Genomic DNA, 18356 nt, shown 5'->3' on the forward strand with positions numbered 1-18356 from the left:
GTGCACCTGACAAGCTAACTCACTCAGCAGCTGAGAGGCTAAATAGGTTTGTAATATCACTTGGTCCTTGTCAAATAGCATCATTTTGGGGAAAATAAATTAAGGATTACTATATTCAAATTGCCTCACAAGCAGCAGCAAAGGCTTAACTGCTCAGCAGCATCACTGTATACCCACAGGCCTGACTGGGGAAATAGCAGCTAGAGGCACTCTTTTCCCCTCTTTTTTGTCTGTAGGTTTAGTGTTAAAAAAGTGTTGTCTACAGAAGCAAATGGCATTTCCACAGAGCCTGCATGACAGCCACAGGGGTAGCTCTAGAAGCAGGTCTGTGAGCAGCTGGCACTCACTCTCTATGAGCTGTTGTTGACCCTCTGTACCTGGACATCTCTGTTGTGACCACCTTATAATGCTTACTGCAGCTTACCATTCTGCCATGTAAGTTTAAATTCTCTACTCTGTCCCCTACATCCAGCATTTGAGAAGTGATTTTTTGCAAACTTACGGTCAGAGACATAAATTGTAAATGATATGAAGTTGTTTGGTCAGTAGTATGTGTTCAACTGAATATACTTCTCCTCATAAAGTTTTAATACTAATAAGTTGTTCGTAAAAATCCATTATGGCTATATGACACTTTAACAGAAGTAGCATCTCCAGTTTTCATCCGATATATTCCTTGGATCAGACCTTATGTTCCTTCTCTAGTATATCTTGCCTTTAGTTGTCTCTGTGTGTAATGGATTTAGCTTCAGGTGGAATAAAGTAACTATTTTTGCGAATAAAAAAGATACATTCTTAGGAAAATTGGTTGTGATTTAATAATTCATAGAGTAAAATTCAGAACAAGAAACATCAGAATAGAACCTAACTAAATATTCACAGTTTGGGAATATCCATGTTTACTTGCTCACATGTTTTTAAAAATATGAGCCTGAATGTAGGAAATCTGTGCTATTATTCTTTACAATTAAATGGGCTTTGGTTCTCAGAGACTCCCACTAAAATCTGCACTCTGGTGAGCAAGTCTGTACTAGATTATTTAGTGTCTGCTATTAATAAATATTTCATTGTGGTGTTGGAAAATATTTCCTTTGCTTTGTGATACAAGGCAATTTTTCTCATCCTGAAGAAAATTTAAGGCATCTTTTTTCCCCCCCAAGGTTGGGACATTGATGCATGGGTAGCTACTGTGAATGGACTTTGTGACTTGTATTCAGGTTAGGTGGCTGGCATGTGACCGTAGAGTAGGCTGGGAAGGCAAGTGTAGAAGTGATAAGGAGTCCAAATAATGCTTTGCTTTGGAAACTACCCCTTCTTCAGCAGTACTGAGATGCTGCTGAATCCAGACGAGGCTCCTGACCTTAAACTGGGATTTCAGATGGAGAGGCCTTTTCGCTCAATGGTCTTTTTAAGGCCAATGGAAAACAAATGACTTTTCCAAAAGCCATTTTTCAATGGAAATGTTCCTTTGCCAGAGATACCATGAGTAATCCCTTCCTGCCACCAGAATGAGACTCTATTGTGTGTCAGAGAAGTGAAACGAAGGAGAACGCCTGGCCAAAACGCTTTTGTGTTTCACCATAGAGTCTTGGGAGACCAAAAACATTTCTGAGAAAAATCTATTTTCCCAATTTTTATCTAAACATTTATGGGGAGATAAAGGGGAATGAGGAAACTCAGGAAAAGAAGGGGCTGACAATGGGTTTCCTCAACCACATCAGCTTCTTTGGCTCCAGGACAGGAGATCTTCTCTCCCTCAGGGCTTGCTCACTTCCATATCCTTGATGGACTCTGAATTCAATGGGCTACAGCAATCATATGAATGCAAGGTGCAACAAGCACCTAAGCAAGTGCTGGGGTATTCTTGGGTCCTCCAAGGATAACTTCTCAAGAAGATTTGTCCAATTCTGTCCAGCTGCCTTCCTTCCTGTTTCTATAGGGCCTGTGCACTGAGTAGTATTAATTTAACTTGGGATCCGGACTCACCCCTGGATGATAATCCAACATTCATTGAAAGCATTGGAAATTTTCTTTCCAAAAAGAGGTAGAGCAAGCCCAGCTCAGCCAGTCAGCTGAGATGCTCACTCCTTTTGGATACCCTTTGAGTGATCAGTTTTTTGTGTCATTTAAAAACAAACAAACAAACAAACAACTACAAAACAGCAGTAGATCAGTGATGGTCAAAGTAGCAACTGCAAGGATGTGCCTGCCAGCTCAGTGCTTCCCATGCATCCTCCTAGGCCAGCTGTCAGCTGGGTCCTCATGGCACACCCCACAGATGGGCACCCTGACAGAGCTGTCAGAAGATGCAGAGGAAGAGAACGCAGATACAGGGAACCAAAATGCTTCCTCCTGCTTCTCACAGTCAAGCTGGCCTAAACAGTGCTGTCTCCTGATTCCTGGTATCTCCCTTGCTGTGGTCTACATCGCTGCCTTGGTGTTAACACGCCTGGCAGAGACCAAGGCGTGGTATTTGTCTGTGTGTGTTGTATGGTGTGTATTTATGGCAAGGACTCTGCAATTCAATTATTTCAATAGAGGAATCTGTGGAAGACACAGAGATAGTTCTGAAACTTAAAGATTACTGGTATTTTTTAATTCCTCCGTTTACTTCCCATTTTCTAGCTGAAGCAGGCTCTTTGTGTGGAATGAGCCTTATTCCAGTGTCCTTCCATTATTTAGGTTCATCAGTGAACAATCCTCCCTCCCACCTTACCACCTCCTATGTGTCTGCAGTGCAGTGATCATTACATCCCTATGCCAGAGTCACACACCCTTAACTGTTTTTAATAATCTGCGTGTGGTCTGTCTGTCTGTTCTGTCTGTCTAGTGCAAGTTTCCAAAGCTGTTAAAAAGGAAAAATAGCATTGGCTCCTGTCATTGAGACTAGGGAAGATTTTCAAGGTCAGATTCTGCAGCAAAATGCTTTCTTTCACAAATGTGAGAGACTTGTAAGGACCCCATTCACGTGATAAATATTTATGATTTGGGAGGAGAAATTCATAAGCAAGCAAATCTTCTGATGCTGACTATCGTGGGAATTTTTGGTGGGGAAGGACATGAACAAAATGGAGAGGAAAACCTTCAGCAATTTTAATCATTTCAAATTGCATTTTCTCAGCAATTTACTTTTCACTTGGGAAAAATCCTTTTCCATTGGAAATGGTGAGTGAGAGGGAATGTTTTTCCTTTCCAGACTAAGTTCCCTATATTAAGCTTGTAAATCCAGAAGTGGGACTCAGTGCAAAATACTTTTGCAGTAATGGGTTTGCTGGCATCCCTCAAAGCTGAGGGACTACGTGAATTCACCAATGTATGGATCTGTTTTCTTTCATTCCAAGTTTCTCAGCTGACTTGTAATTACATTGCGTGGAAGGCAAATATGTTTTCTTGGGGTAAACTGAGATTTTGAGCCAGGGGAGGAGTAAATTCTCATTCTTTTTCCCTTCATGTAAAGCCTGAGGAGATGGGAGATCAGTCAGTTTAGACTTGAATGTGTTTCTTTGCTGAGTTTGGATTGGGGTATGAAGCGTATTGCATAGATGTCCCTTAGCCATTATCAGAGAGTTTGAACCCTGAGTACCCTGGGAAAGATCAGCCAGATCTTCTCATTAGCTGCTGGGCATCTCCAGGAAAGTCAGGAGCCAGAAATCAGGACGATTCCTGTGCAGTCTGTTTGATCTGTGGGTTTCTGCCTTTTTTTTCCCACCAAAACTGTTTCATCTCTTTTTAATAAGTACTTGTGTTGCTTCAACTCTGCCATAAAGAAATGAAACCCAACCAAATTTAAAAATCTGACTGTTCAGAAGCTTCCAGGAGAAAATGTTGTTCTCCACCAGAGATGTTCCTTTGGGGATGCTGAAGCATCCACTCAGCCGTGTCTGACATTAAGTAATGGGGAAATTTTATATTTCCATACAGCTTCTCCCAAACCATATTCTTTATCTTGCTGCCTCTTCTGGCCTCTCCCAATGCTTCTCTTGCCTTGCATTTCAGCCATGGTCTCCAGCACCTGGAGGATTGGCACGCTCTTACATAGACCCAGGAAAAGGACCAGATAGAGACAGCAAAACCCCTGGGACAATAGAGTACTGTATCTGTTTTCAGTCTATCTGGGTTGGTAATGTAAAACCAAAGGTTTCCAATTCAAAACAGAAAACCTCTTGTGCTGCGCACCCAGAGGGCTCATCTCAGCGAGGTCTGAGATTCAGGAGCCCCAGCATCCCACTGTTGTGGGCTTCTGTCCTCAGGGGGAGTCATATGACACAGGTTACTTGCATCTGTGCTGCAGAAAAACCAAAAGAAAAAAAAAACAGTTTGCTAAATATGTAAAGGTAAAGTTTTCTTCTACCTACTTCATTTCATAATTTGTGAACGGATGCACTGCGGAGAACAATAGCTTCCAATCTGAGATTCTTGGATAAAAGAATTTTAAATGGGACCTGCATTCTATCCTGGTGGCAGAGTTACAGCCCCACTCTTCCTGACACTGATACAAGAGCTTTATAAGCCTTGGTGTGTTCATCCTCAGTGGATGAAAAGGGTGTTTTATCATTTACAAATGATGTTTTGCATCGTTAAGGTAAATGCAGTTCAATTTTGAGTAGAGAAACTTACACACTGACAAGGTCAATGATGTTATTTTACATTAACATTTACTTAATACCGCTGTTTACTTGATTAGTGCTTCCTCTGTGTATAATGGGTAGAGAACAAATATTAAGTATCTGCTAACAACTGGTAAGTTCAAATGAGATAAAGAGGGATCAAGCAGCAATGTGCAGGTGTGGATGCTCTGGCTTGGGTCCTGCCAGCACACACTCTGCCTTGCACAGTCTTGTAGTGTCTCACCCGGTCAGGCTCCATGCTTTATTTTTTGCCTGTAGCCCCTGTGCTCTTACTGTGTGTGCAAGCACAGGGTTGTAGCACCGAGTCCCTAGCCACAAAGTGGCCCTGGTGCAGAAAACATGTACTGTGTTTGGCACATATTGAGCTGATCAAAATCATGTTGTGTTCATGTGTGGTGGACTTAGTCAAGGTCATCTGCAAGACCACAAGGAGACCAGCCTCTGACTGCTGAGACACACTCTACATCCACCAATGTAATGCACAGTGACAGAGTGCAGCTCAGGAATAAATGTGTGCCATTTCCCCAGTCCTTGGGTATTCCTCCTTCCCTGTGGCCACCAGGCTTTCTAGCATGTCTCCCTTGGCTGAGACCATGACTTAATTCACTTTTGGCTTAAATCCAGCATTGCTATTAACATAATGAAAATTATTTGTTTTGTTATCTGTAAGTGCACATGCATACATGCATGTGCACTCACATGCTGGTCAAGGAGAGCATGTGGGCTCCTGGTGCGGATGCTGTTTTCTAGTAGCGGTGTACATAAAACATGCTTGAAGTGCTGTTTGCTGTTTTAGAGCTCGAGGCTGAGTTCTGCTCTGGGCCTAGCAGCCCCATGAGGATCCCACTTCCCAGCACACTGCTCCATGGTATCTGGGTGTCCCTCCTCATTGACGTGGGTTGCTGACCGGTAGCATGCAGAACTGTTAACCTGGGGCTGTCTGACGTCGAGCAGAACAACCCCAGGGGAGCTCCATGCACGGGCTGCCAGCTGCCAGGCTCACCAAGGTTGCCAGAGTTAAAAACTGCTCTCGCAAATCATTTTTCCCATTGATTTGTGTTTGACACTGACATAAAAATAACCATTTCCACTTTCTATTCCCTTTGAAGGAAACCGTGCTAATAATTAAGCTGTGTGCCAGAACACTTAAGGAAGAGCAGATACTGAGCTGAATTCTAAACAAAAGTGTAGCTGTGTTTTCTGTCTAATTTCCTCAGATGTTCGGGCCTATTTATGATCTCCCTCATGCCTCAGAAACCTCACTGAAATCAACACATATGTGCTGTCATGCAACCTGGTTAAATTTAGCAGGGGATGAATTTTCATTTAGGACAACTGTTTGCTCGAAGTTGATACTGTTTTGGTCTCAGGAGGAGCTCTGGGCTCTGCAGTTACTGCCCCCCCCCCAGGGCCATGTGTCCCTTAGAGCTTGTTCTGCTGGTGCTGCCCAAGCACTGCAGCCACAGCACGAAACCCCACTGGTTTCCTCAGGAGCAGGAGGAGCCACCGTGCTCTCTCTGGCAAGGCCTGAAGGCCAATGCAGGCTGCTGGAGAGGGATACAGGGAGAGTTGGAGTGAGCATCGCTGAGCACAGGCTCACTGCTGCTGCTCCTGCTGCTAGTACTGTGTGTTATGGTCCTGCAGCAGAGCCAATAGCTTTCCCCTGCTGTGAAGATCACCCTGCATGTGTTTAATCCTGGGAAAAGTGGGAGTAATTATACCAGCCTAAGGGACACTGTCAGCAGCTGCAGTACTGTTGTACAGCTGCTGAGCCAGTGCTGTTGTGCAGGTGTATGCACCTGAGGAACCAGCCTCTTGTTCTTCTCATTTTGCATCAGGCATTGCTGAGCTCAGTTTGCCTGAAAATGGTGCTAACTGAGCTGGCTGCTAGCAAGGGAAGCCTAACAGTACTGCTTTTAATGAACATTGCTGTTTTGGTGCGTGTGGATGTGTGCATACGAGAGAGCATATGAATGGATGGGAACAGCTGGAATTTAATTCAGTAAATGAAGAGAGAAAATGGAGGGCTGACTACTGAGATGAATTATTGGTGTTTCCATCATTGAGATCATGAGCCACATCCAATCCAGGATAGAGAAAGAAAAAAGCCTTTGATTAAATGTAAGGACCGTAGGAAGTTCAAGTGCCTTGGGCCAGTGCTGCCCGTGTGTGCCACGCTGCAGCTGCAGAAAGTCCCAGCTCTGTTGCCATGGGCTGGGGAAGCACAAGGGAAGCACAGGCTGTGTTGACACAGCCTGAACCTATGCCGAAGGATGCTGTCCTCACACTCTGCATCCAGAACCTGATGCTGGGACATGTTTCTCCAACAGTTGGCCTCATAACTCTAGTCAATTCAGGGGAAAATAGTTGTGGTGTTTTGTGTTGGTTTTTTGTTGGTTTTTTTTTTAACCTCGTATCAGCAGGCTTCTATCTGAGGGGATTGGTTTTTGTAAGTTTGAGATTAAACAGAGATGGCAGCTTGGACCTACTAAGGAATGTTTTTAAATGAGGGCATTTTCATTGTTTGCTGTTATTGGTTTCCCCTAAGAGAGGATGGTGTTACCATATGTTAGAACGACTTGGGCTAGAAATCTTGCATCTGTTTTATCTACTTGCTCGTGCTGTGAGTTAGTGCGTTTGATTAAAGTTTTTAAGCTGCATACTTACTGCTGGAGCTCTGTTGTTTGAAGTGTGAGGAGTCTGAAAACTTCACTGGCTACTTTAAATCTTATGTACTTAAACCCTGCGAGGAAGTTATTTTTATTGGCCATTTCTCAAGCGCCAGCAATCTGCTTGGTGATGTGTGAGATGCTAATATCAGGAAACTTTCTTTCTCAGATAATTTACCCTAGAGGAGGAACAGATTCAGAGAGACAGGGTAAAGCCCTGGGCCTCTGTTGTTGAGTCATGGGAAGGAGTTTTCCTTCCCTTTAACCCAGGGTGGCTTTTTGTCCCAGAGCAGAGGTGCTCTGGAGGAAGCCATCTGCTACCTCATGAGTGTCCAGCCCCCGCTGCATGCTGGCTGCCTGCAGAAAGGCCACGGACTGCTCATGGCAGGCCCTGCATGCTGGGGGGCTCAGAGGGCCCACCGTGCCATGCAGAGCCAAGCACCGACCCCACAGTACTGCCACCGTGTGCCGCAAAGCTCTGCGGCAGCATCTGCAGCTCCATGAGGCACAGATGACAGGTTAGATATGCCTCGAGCACCTCAGAAGTCCCTGGACTTGTCATTTCTCCAAATTTCGGCATGCAAGAAGAGTCTAAAAATACTGCATGTTCTCAGGAAAAAGAAAAAAAAAGAAAAGAAAAAGAAAAAGAGAAAGAAAAAAGAAAGGTAAATAAAATTGAAAACCATTAAGAATCGCTAAGAATGCTCACCATGACCATGCCTAGAACCCAGGGAGTGTCCACTGTCATGTACATGCTCTCCCTGTTTTAACCCACACGAATCGCACTTACAACTTCCCCTGACAGACACTGTCTCTATAAATAAGTCCCCATCACCTCCTCCGGGTACAATAACACAGTACACTAGGGGTGTCAAACATACGGCCCATAGGCCAGATCAGCCCACATATGTACTCAGAGCTGACAGAATCTAATCTTTCATCTCAAGAAAATGAAGTCTCTAGACCTCAGAGTTTTGAAGGGAAAAAAAAAAGTCTTATGAAAGGAAATGAGAGTAAGTTTGGGAACATCTGCTGGCACAGGGCAACAGGGCACAGGGCTGGAGAGTAGGAACTGGTCATTGGCTTCACTAGAATGTCAGGGCTTGGGCAGGATTATTAAGCCTCACGTTGTCTCTCTGGCTGAGAGACCGTAGTTCAATACAGCACCTCAAAAAAACAGTGTACATGTATGGCTGCTTAACCACTCGTTCTCTTTTGCTGACACAGTTACTGAAAATAATTTCCCTCAGTGGTCCTTATTTCTTGTTTTCCTTTGGCATCCCATCAGTCTGCAGAGATGATCAGCCAAGATCCTTGGGATGCAGCTTTCTGGTCAACCCAGTAACATTTACCTCCATCTCCTTCACCTTTTCTGTGCATGACTGGTGCTAAGAGCTTGCTGTACAGCTGGTGGGGACCCATGGCCTCAAGCAGTGCCAAGACCATTGCCTTATTTCCAGGGGAATCACCCTACCTTGCCTGCAACAACAGGTTAAAGGCCAGGACTCCCGCTTGCCCTGTGGCCAGCGCTTACCTCCAGCCCTTCTCATTCCTGCCTTTGGGCTCCCCAGGCATGGCAGTGATGTGACTCCAAGTCCTCACAGGCTTTCATCAGGCACACTATCCTGTTTAATCCCACCCCATCTCTCTCTCTGGTCACTCAGCCCCTTAGTGCCTGTTCATCCACTTCTCTGGAGCAAGAAAACACAGTCCATGCCCTCTTTTTCTCCACCTTCGTTGTATTATTCCATTCATCTACAGCATCTTAAGAAAACCCTTAAGATCATCTGTAACAAAGGATGTTTATGATTTTTAAAGTAGTGTTTTTTACTTTTTTTTTTAATCTTATTTAATTTTGTTGTGAAAACTTATAGAGTAAAATGGGATTGTTTCATCTTGCAAAATTACTTGGAGTTTGTTATTTTGGGAAGTGTTGCTGTTTTGACCTGAAGAATGTGTTGCAGATACTATTTCAATGAAATACAATGGTTGTCCTAGTGCCCCCATCTAAATCAAGGGAAATCCCTCAGTCTGTTTCCTGAGACATCACTCTGCAAAGTGCACTGTCCAAAAGCATGTGCATTTGAAGCAGTATCGGTACCATGGAAGCCTAGTGATTACATTCTGCTCCTTGTCCCAAGCAAGTCTGTTTTTCTCCTGATGGGGTCTTGACGCTGGCAAAGGGATTCATTCTGCCTTCTCCCTTTCATGTACAATCCAGCTTTTCTGCTCAGTGCTCAATCCTTCATTCAGTACTAAGGGGGTCCTGCCATGCTTTGTTGGCTGTCCTGAGGGGCTCCGATGGCTCCTAAAGGCTGTTCTTGTTGATGTAAAGAGCACCTTCTCACACATGGCTGTTTGGGCATATGTAGCCATTTCAGTTCTAAACTAGTTGCTCCCACATTGAAGCACCATCATAAGGCATCAGCAGGAAGCTAACAGTTGTGTGTCTTACTGCTCAGCCTCATTTAGGATACACAGTCACTCAGCATTGCCTCAGAACCTTACTGGGGAGAAATCATCAAGATAGATTTGTTTCAGCCACAATACTGAAGTTGCTCTTCATTTATAAAGTCAGGTTGTATCTGCAATGAGACTTTAGCACAAGGCGTATATTGCAGGCCAGTATACCATGTTCATAGAGGCTGGAAAAACCAAAATTACTTTATTTTTGACCCTTGAAAGTTTCTGATATCTCCATTTGGTTTGGATTTTCCCAATCTCCAACATGATGCTGTAGCTGAGTAGAGCATATGGTCCTAATAGATATTCAGTCCAGATGTTAGTTGTCTAATATGTATCCTGAACGGCTGCGTGGAGCAGCATATAAGGAAAGCTGGTGGAGCAGTTAAATAAGGAACATACACATTCCAGTATTCTCACCAGTTTACTAAAGTTAAGAGTTCCAGATTGCAATACCTCCGGTTCTGTCACTTTGAATTTCTGGGAAATGTTAAGAGCATGAAACTGGCTGTACGCACTCAGAGCGGATGGGGAACGGACCCACCTGAAACCCGAGCATGATGGTGAGCCCTCAGCTCACAGTGTGTCCTGCTGAATCCTGTCCTGTGTGTCCTGCCCCGTCTGTCCCTGTGCCTCATGCCAGCTGGGAGCAGAGCCAGGCACTGGTCAGCTGCTGATGCTGCCAGAGCTGCAGTAGCTTGGTGGCTGAAGAGGTTTGGAGAAAGGGAAAAATTTCCCCCTAGCACCCTTTGAACCCAAGGCTGGTCCCTGCAATGGCTGCGCATGGTGGTTTTAATTCTCACAGACTTCATGAAACCAGCAGTGGACGAAGAGGAACAGCACTGATTCCACTGTCAAGGGAAGGGCTGCACCCTGAGAGGCAGCAGAATGCCCCCCGCCAGTGGGAAGAGATGCAGTCAGAGCTCGCACACTGCTCGGCACAAGAAAATCCCACTGCAGATTACAAAGCCAAGGAAGCCTTCATGTTTTCCCTGCTGCTCAGAGAGCTATTTATATTTTAGTGTTCAACACAGCATGTAAGCTGAGAGCAGACCTGCTTTTCTTCTCCCATGCTTCTTCTGGCTGAGGTGGTGCCGGGGCTCCCAGGGAGCCTGGTGGGGCTGGAGGAAACCTGGGAGTGTGGCACATCCAGTCCACAGCAGCTAAAAGTGGCCAGAACACCTGGTGTTCCCTTCAGTCCCTTAGCTTTGCTGTAGCTGAGAAATAACCAATCTGTGATACTTCTTCAGTACTCTGGGTTAGATTTCAGTTTGTAAATGGAGATGGCTGTATATAATGGGCTTCTTTTAACAAATAAAAAAACCAAAACTATTTCTCCTCATCCTTTCTGTTCATCAGGAATATTCACTCCCTGTAATGACCATCCATAAACCATGACCAGCTGAAGGTCCCAGCCTTATTCCCCAAGTTCTCTCAGCCCAAACCTTGCTCTGATTTCAGTGTAAGCAGGACCCCACACCAAGCGATAAGGCAAATTGCTTTATATTCTTAACCTGTGAGCACAGCGTACACAGCAAGGGAATTAGCCGCTTCAAACACAGGCACAGGTACACACTAACCCTCCTATTACTCAAGCAAACCTGAAAGTAGTTTGAGAGCTACAATTTTATTGACTGGGAAGTCAATAAAAAGGATTAGCTTTTAAGATTAACAGTAAAACTTGATTGCTTCTTTCAGCAGCTAACCTAATAATTTCAGGAGCAGAGGCTCTGGGAGCTGTAGATCACATAGAAAAACCTGGTGAACATCTTTGAAAAGGAGCATTTTTTTATGCATGGATGGAAATAATTTAAGCCACATAAAGCCTCGATATGCTCTCCTCTGTGTGGTTTTTCGCCTTGTCAAATAGAGAAAAGAAGACCTTGACCTTTTTAGGAACAAAAGGAAAGGTTTTTCTTTATGAGAAGTACTCTTTAGTGATTAGGTACAAGTGTCTCATTGTGTTAATTCTCAAGGTCTGTTCTTATTAATGTTCAATTGTTGATTAAAGGCATTGTCTGCAATTAATGCCTGTCAGTGGTGTTTACACATGATGATGATATTTCATCGGAGAAGGTAACCCTGTTAATAAGTTACAGCCCTGAGAAATAAGCAAAGGGCTAAGTGCTTCGTAGAGGCTGTTGATCACATACAGATGCTGCTGGGCATGAGGGCAGAACCTCGTGCATCACCCTGTTTGTTCTCACACAGGGCTTTGCACATCAGTGGGATTCTGCTCTGGAGTCATTCTGGGAAGCAGTGGGAGGGGGCTGCAAGGGGAAACATGGCAGCAGAGCTGGCTGAGGCCAGGCAGCAGCTTCTGACAGTAGGAATTCTGGGGTAAATGCCATGGGTGCCTGTGCTTAAAAGCACACAAGCCATCATTAAGAATCATTCCTCTTTGAGGAGAGTTTAATGTCCAGAGCCCTTGTCCATCCAGAAATAAACTGTGACAGGTTCACTGCAGGACAGATCTTTGTCATAGTGGAAAACGATCTCCAGAACAGAATACAGAAATGATTGCATTTTTTCAGTTCTGAACAAATACAGGTTCTCCAGTCAAGGCGCTTTCACGTTTCTGTCTTAGATTTGTCCAGCCACTGAGTGTTTAGTGTTCAGTCTTCAAATGTTGCTAGCTCTCTGTGAATGATGAAGTTGCTTGTTCCAGGATGGCAGAGTCTCTGACTATGTGAAGTATGATGCCGTGTTTCCATGTAGAATGGTAAACGCTTTCGTTGTCTTGCCAGTCAAGTTACTAACAAAGCATTCTGCACAGAACTGTGGCAAGTTTTGACATGGAAATCATTGTTGCTGCTTGATGTGACCAATTTGACCCACCTCATTTCTATGTTTCTCTGGAATCCAGCCGTTGAGTTCATGAGCAGGAAGGTGCCCTTGCAGGCATGACCCTCAGCTCCATGTAGTCTGTTAACTTCAGCAGATGCTGAAATCTTGAGCGTCTTTTACTCCATTATCTTTGGCGTCTACTGAATAGGGAGCACAGCTTGCAGGCATGCCAGAGCTTCTGAATTTGCCCAGCATCTGCATTCCAGATAACCAAGATGCTTACTTCTTTAAAAAAAAATAAATGGTGCCTATAAACCATCCTGGAAGTTTATGTTACATCAAAGTTTAGAAGACTGTATAACCATTTCATTCTGCTTCCAGACTTTTGTGCACAGTTCTAGGTTATCCTTTCTATTTTAGGAAAACTTTTAAACATGATTTGGGGTGACATAAAACAACCTTGCTGACAGTGTGACAAAGATAGTGCACCCTTTCAGAAAAATCAGTGTGTCTATTTAAATATTAGGCTACAACTTGTTAGTGAAAAATGTGTCGCACACAGCATTTTTTTGTGTGTGGGAAAATACTGTACAGATTTTGAAGTTTAACGAAGTCTGGCAAATTACAAATTAGGGTAATAATTCATGGGAGTAATAAAATATCAGACTTTTATTGCACTATTGAGAAGGGCATTAAAAAGCATCTGGGAACTTGAGGTTTGGGAAGATGGGCTTTGAAAGACTTGGTGGGTTAAATATTAATGTAGAAAACATGGGATCTCTAAATGCCTGGAAATATGCTAATGGGGCTTGATTCAGCCAAGGATCAAGTGCTGCTTTGGGGTGCTGAGTGTCTCCAGGAGCTCCTGCTGACAGAAGGAAGCTCTCTTCTTACCTTAATTCCACTCATATTTTTCAGTCTGCTATTTGTTTAGATGCTACGGTCTCAAGGGAACTGGAGTCCTCATTCATCAGCCATTTATTGTCTGTGCTGAGGAAACCAGCCCTTGTTGGCAGTGGAAATCTCCAGAGGTGTATGTTTTTTTTTGTGATTTATGTCTTTTTCAACATGGAGAGCAGTCCTTCCAACCTGTCTTTTTGAAGGCACTGTGAATGCGGAGGCAGACTGGTGAACTCAGACAAGCCAACTTTCTGCCACCGCTACAGGGGCAGTTCTGGCTTCTCATCTCATTCTGGCTGGCTGACTCCTGCAGTGGCAGGTCACTGAACCTGCACACCTCTGCTCTTGAAACACCTTCGTTTTCTTTGCACTGTTATTTTTTAATACTCTACTCCTATCTCTTGACTTCAGGTTGCTGATGGAATTCCTGTGCCAAATGCATAATTGAGGAACAGCAGAGAGCTGGAAAAAGGCTTCAAGATAAGGGATCTCTGGCCCTCACTGGCCACCAAAGAGCTATTGTGGAGATCTGGAGATACCAGCACCATCAGTGCAAGGTAATGTAGGCCTGCAGGACTTCAGGGCCTTTGTTAGCACTTGTCATGGAGTGGAACAGGTAGGGGGGTTGCGTATTGCATTTCCTAAGACAGAATAAATATATCTCAGAGTTCTGGCATTGATTTTGACAAAGGATTCAAGAAGCTGCAGCTGTGCTGGCTTCCTCGTCCCCTCCCCCACTTTATTACAATGCGTGTTGTTCTGAAATACTCAATTCAGCTATAAACAATCTACTCTATCAACAACATGCTTTTGCACTTTTTGAAATGGTGCTTTGAGGCAGATAAATGAAAGTAAGTATGGCAGCTTGCCAGTAAAAATCCTGCAAACTGTATCATCACAGGGGCACTGACTAAGACAGCACATTATTTTATTTACTGTGGAAACTGAAAATCCATTTCTGCCCATACAATAGCTGTTTATTTCATCTTTGCTTGATGTTTGTTCTAATCTTACTTGACACTTCTAGATAGTAATGGTTCACAAGCTGTTCAGATCAGTGCTCGCAAGGCTCCATCAGCCAGCACTTCTTGCTGGTGGTAGAAGTCCAGCATCTCTCTTCTGACACAGCAAGGGAGACCACCTGAGGGCTGGGCACCATGCTGGGATGACTGCACCAGTCCCAACCTCTGTCCTGGTGTTTAGTTTGCACGTGTACTAGCCACGATGGGCACAGGACATATGCTGTGAACGCTTTGCTTTGCAGGAGGCTAACCTGGGCAGAGGTGCTCCTCAGCAGTTGAGTTTGTCTTTCTAGATGCTCAGTTTATCAGAGGTTGACATTAACAGAGGTTTAAATCCCAGGGATCCCATACTAAACAAAACTGATTTTGTAATGAAGAGAGACAGGATGGCCAGTGTGTTCCTGCTAAGGCCTGCTGGGCTCAGCCTGGAGTCAGTGATTTCCTAATCCCAGCAACGTGTCCTCTGGTGGCGTGGTGGCCCGTTCCCTGGCTCCCATGCTGGTGGAGCAGTTCCTGCACCACTCATCACAGTGGCTCAGAGATGGGAGGAAACCTGGCTGGGGAAGAATGCTGAAACCATTTCAAAAAAGCCTCTGGAGAGAAAATTAGTAATATTTTGTTTTCCTGAATACTTTCATTGAAATGTAGGGAAAATAATTGCAGATGAAAGATCTCTGTTTTTGTTATTCCATTCTTTGTTATTTGTTTTTGCATCCTTGCTTTCCTCTTCTTTTTTCTTTTTTTAAAATTTATTATTTTTTAATATTCTTCCTCCCTCTCCTTTCCTGCCTCTCTTTTGTTACACTTTATTTCATTTGCCACCACAGAAAAAGTGAGGAGGGCAAGGAAGGGAAAGAAAAATGTAATTAAGTAAAGAAAAAGAATGTTTCCAAATTTCTTTTTGCAGATCTGGTGAAAACAGTTTCTTTTGTTAACTTTCAGATCTTAATGATGGCCTTTTATGAAGAAAAATCAACTGAAAATGATTCTAAGCAGCTGTATTTAACTCTTATTTGGTTTCTAGCTGTGTTGGGGAAATGCCATTTTATCCTGTGATATAGCCAGAGGCTCCTCTGGACATGTTTTGCTCCGAGGAGTTCTCACTTCTGCTTATCCATTATGCTCCATCATGCTGAGCAGACAGGAAACTCCTGAGTAGTGTTTGTTATGTTTTTTTGTCCAGCTTGTCCTGTTCATAAGCTTGTCTGTACTACTGCCTCTTCCTGTGTCCCGTTTGTTAAAGCTTGTGTTTTGGGCATAAACACATTCCTTTCACTGACACTTCATGATGCTGCATATTCTATATTCATGAGGGAAAAGATAATTGTATTTAAGGAGATGCATCAGAGGTGAAATAGCAGCTGAAGAGTCTCTGTATCCTGAAGCAGGGAAGTACAGAACTTTGTGGCACCTGGAAAACTTTCTGAGTGGACAGAACAAAGCACTTGCAAAGCCACTGCCCACACAGGCAGCAGCTGCTTGACATTTACAGTAGAGAGGGTGATTGCACAATACAACTGAGATTCACCAGCAGCAAGGCTGGTAATAGCCCAGTTGTGCAAAGCACTGGCCCCGGGGAGGCAAAAAAAAACTGGCAGTGGCAAGGCTAAAAAGCTGTGTATTGCATGAGACTGGCAGCTGAGCTGGGGAGGACAGCCATGACAGAAAAGGGGTGGCTGAAGATTAATACGAATTATACTCGCTGTAGAGACAGGTTCTTACAGATGTGTGGGTCCAGCTCTGCTTTTACCAGTCACTCTTAAATGCAAATTTCCATCTGGGAACAACCCATAAGGTGAATGTGCAGGATTGCTGAGCACTGTCAGATGGGTGTCAGGCTGGTAAGTGGGTGTTGTTCTTCATACTACCAAATGCAGGATATACCTGGGTGCCTGCATTTTCCTCTGCTTTATCTGAACTTGAATCTATTCAAAGTAAACCAGAGCTGACAATTACACATATGCAGTGTACACTTGAGACACACAATCGTATTTACAAATCAGCCTAGGGGACTGAAATGCATGTCGTTGATTAATTTTAGTGGTAAAGAATCCAAATCTCTTACACAGCCTTGCAGTAAAGCTGCAAACATCAGCTATACTTAGTTGCAGTGCTCCTTCTTACTTAGATTTCACAGAACACTTGTTGCATCCCCAGAGCAAACCCCAGGCAGAAAAGGGCTGCATTTCAGACCAAGTGGCTGACACAGTTCAGTAGGTAGTACAGGAAAGCCTGGAGAGGGTTTGCCCATCCTGGTGGTGTGTGGGATGTGGCACCAAAGTAGGGCAAAAAAGCTCAGGAAATGGAGGAGTAAAGTTTTGACTTTTTTAATGTTGTCCTAGTTATTATACAAGCACATTCTAAAATGGCTGGTAGCATACTGACCACACAAGAGCCAGAGCAACCCAACACAACTGCTGTGACAGAAAAACACAAAATGGCATGAAGTCTCTCAGAAACTGCAGCTTCTTTCATCCAGAAAGCAATACAAACTGTGCTAGGTGAGTGTCAGCTTGGAAGGCAGAGATGCTCCAGCTCAGTTTCCACTCTAATGAAGTTCATGGCTTGGGGAATGTTTGTTGCCAGCCTGTGTGGGGGATTTGGGTGTGGAAGAAAAGAAGAAAGTACCAAGGAAACCTCACTTTGCTAGGAATGCCTTTACTTGTTTTCTGACTGAAAAGCAAATGGTTCTGAGACCGCTTCTTCTGGCCTCGTATGTCAAATCGAGCAGTGTTTTCTCCTCTCACATACTGAAAGAATCACAGAATCATACAGGCTGGAAGGGAACCCTAAAGACCATCTTATCTAACCCTCTGCTAAAGTAGGTTCCTTACAGCAGATCACACAGGAATGCATTCAGGTGGGTTTGAGTATCTCCAGAGAAGGAGACTGCACAGCCTCCCTGGGCAGCCTGTTCCAGCACTCTGCCATGGAAGTTTTTCATCATGTTCATATGGAACTTCCTGCGTTCCAGTCAGTGCCCATTGCCCTTTGTCCTGTCACTGGGAACCACCAAAAAGAGCCTGAGATTCCTCACTCCTTCCAGAGCATCAGAGATCTTCCAAAGGAATGAAATCTCTGAAGGCATAAAGAAATAGTGGGCATTGCAAGGTGTCATGTGTGACAGCACACCAACATCACCTCTGCCCTTGCTGAATGTTCCATGTCCCCTCAGTTGGGAGCTGGTGAATGATCACCATGTTCAAATACACAGTGAGGCACTGTCAGAAATTACTGTAATGACATGTATCCTGCTGAGCTGTTGGGACAGAGCCTGACTGCGCTACAAAAGCATCCCCATGTGCATTTATGGGGATGGCCTCTCCTGGAGCCTTCCCAGCTCAGCAGGCTGCATAGGATGGCCCCAGGAAGGACTGTGAGTGGGGGGTAGTGAGCAAGCTAGGGATCTCTGCAGGGAGGACAGTTAGAAATTCCCACTTGGGCACCCCACACATTTTGCGAGGGCACCATTTTGTTAGCAGGAACCATGCTGGCACGTGCTCAGGGAATACACTACTGTGTGACCCACATAAGTTACTTATTAGGTCAATTAAGATGTGAAATGTTAAACATTAAATAAGGCAAAGTGAAATTATGAAATCATAAACAGTGAGTCTGCAGAAAGGAAGAGGCAGGAGGGTCCAGGACAATGGCCCCTCGCTGCTGGTGGATATAATGCTTCTGCAGCACTCTCCATTCCTCCAGGGGGTTTCAAGCCCTCCCTGATACCAGCCATGCCCCAAAACTCGTCAGAACTGGGCTGTGGGGGAAGTGAGCTTAGGCAGGGAGGGGAGAGTGAGCACTTCCTCAGCCTGCAGCCAGAATCTGCTGCCTAACAGAAAAAGGACAGCGGGATTTTCCATGCAACAGAGACTGAGTGTGACTGC

At 44.4% G+C, this 18356-nt stretch overlaps 1 protein-coding gene across 4 annotated transcripts in view; it reads left to right on the top strand.

Moving 5' to 3' along the window:
• The window catches only part of LOC107316541 (uncharacterized), a 171253-nt gene that overhangs the window by 84394 nt on the left and 68503 nt on the right, over positions 1-18356 (top strand). For all 4 annotated transcript variants that reach the window (XR_014948354.1, XR_014948355.1, XR_014948356.1 and 1 more), the window contains exon 2: positions 13859-14004. The gene's annotated coding sequence lies outside the window, so the exon portion shown is untranslated. The remainder of the gene's footprint in view (positions 1-13858; positions 14005-18356) is intronic.

This window comes from Coturnix japonica, chromosome 7 (assembly GCF_054131305.1).
Source record: "Coturnix japonica strain WE chromosome 7, WE-NBRP24, whole genome shotgun sequence".
NCBI lineage: Eukaryota > Metazoa > Chordata > Aves > Galliformes > Phasianidae > Coturnix > Coturnix japonica.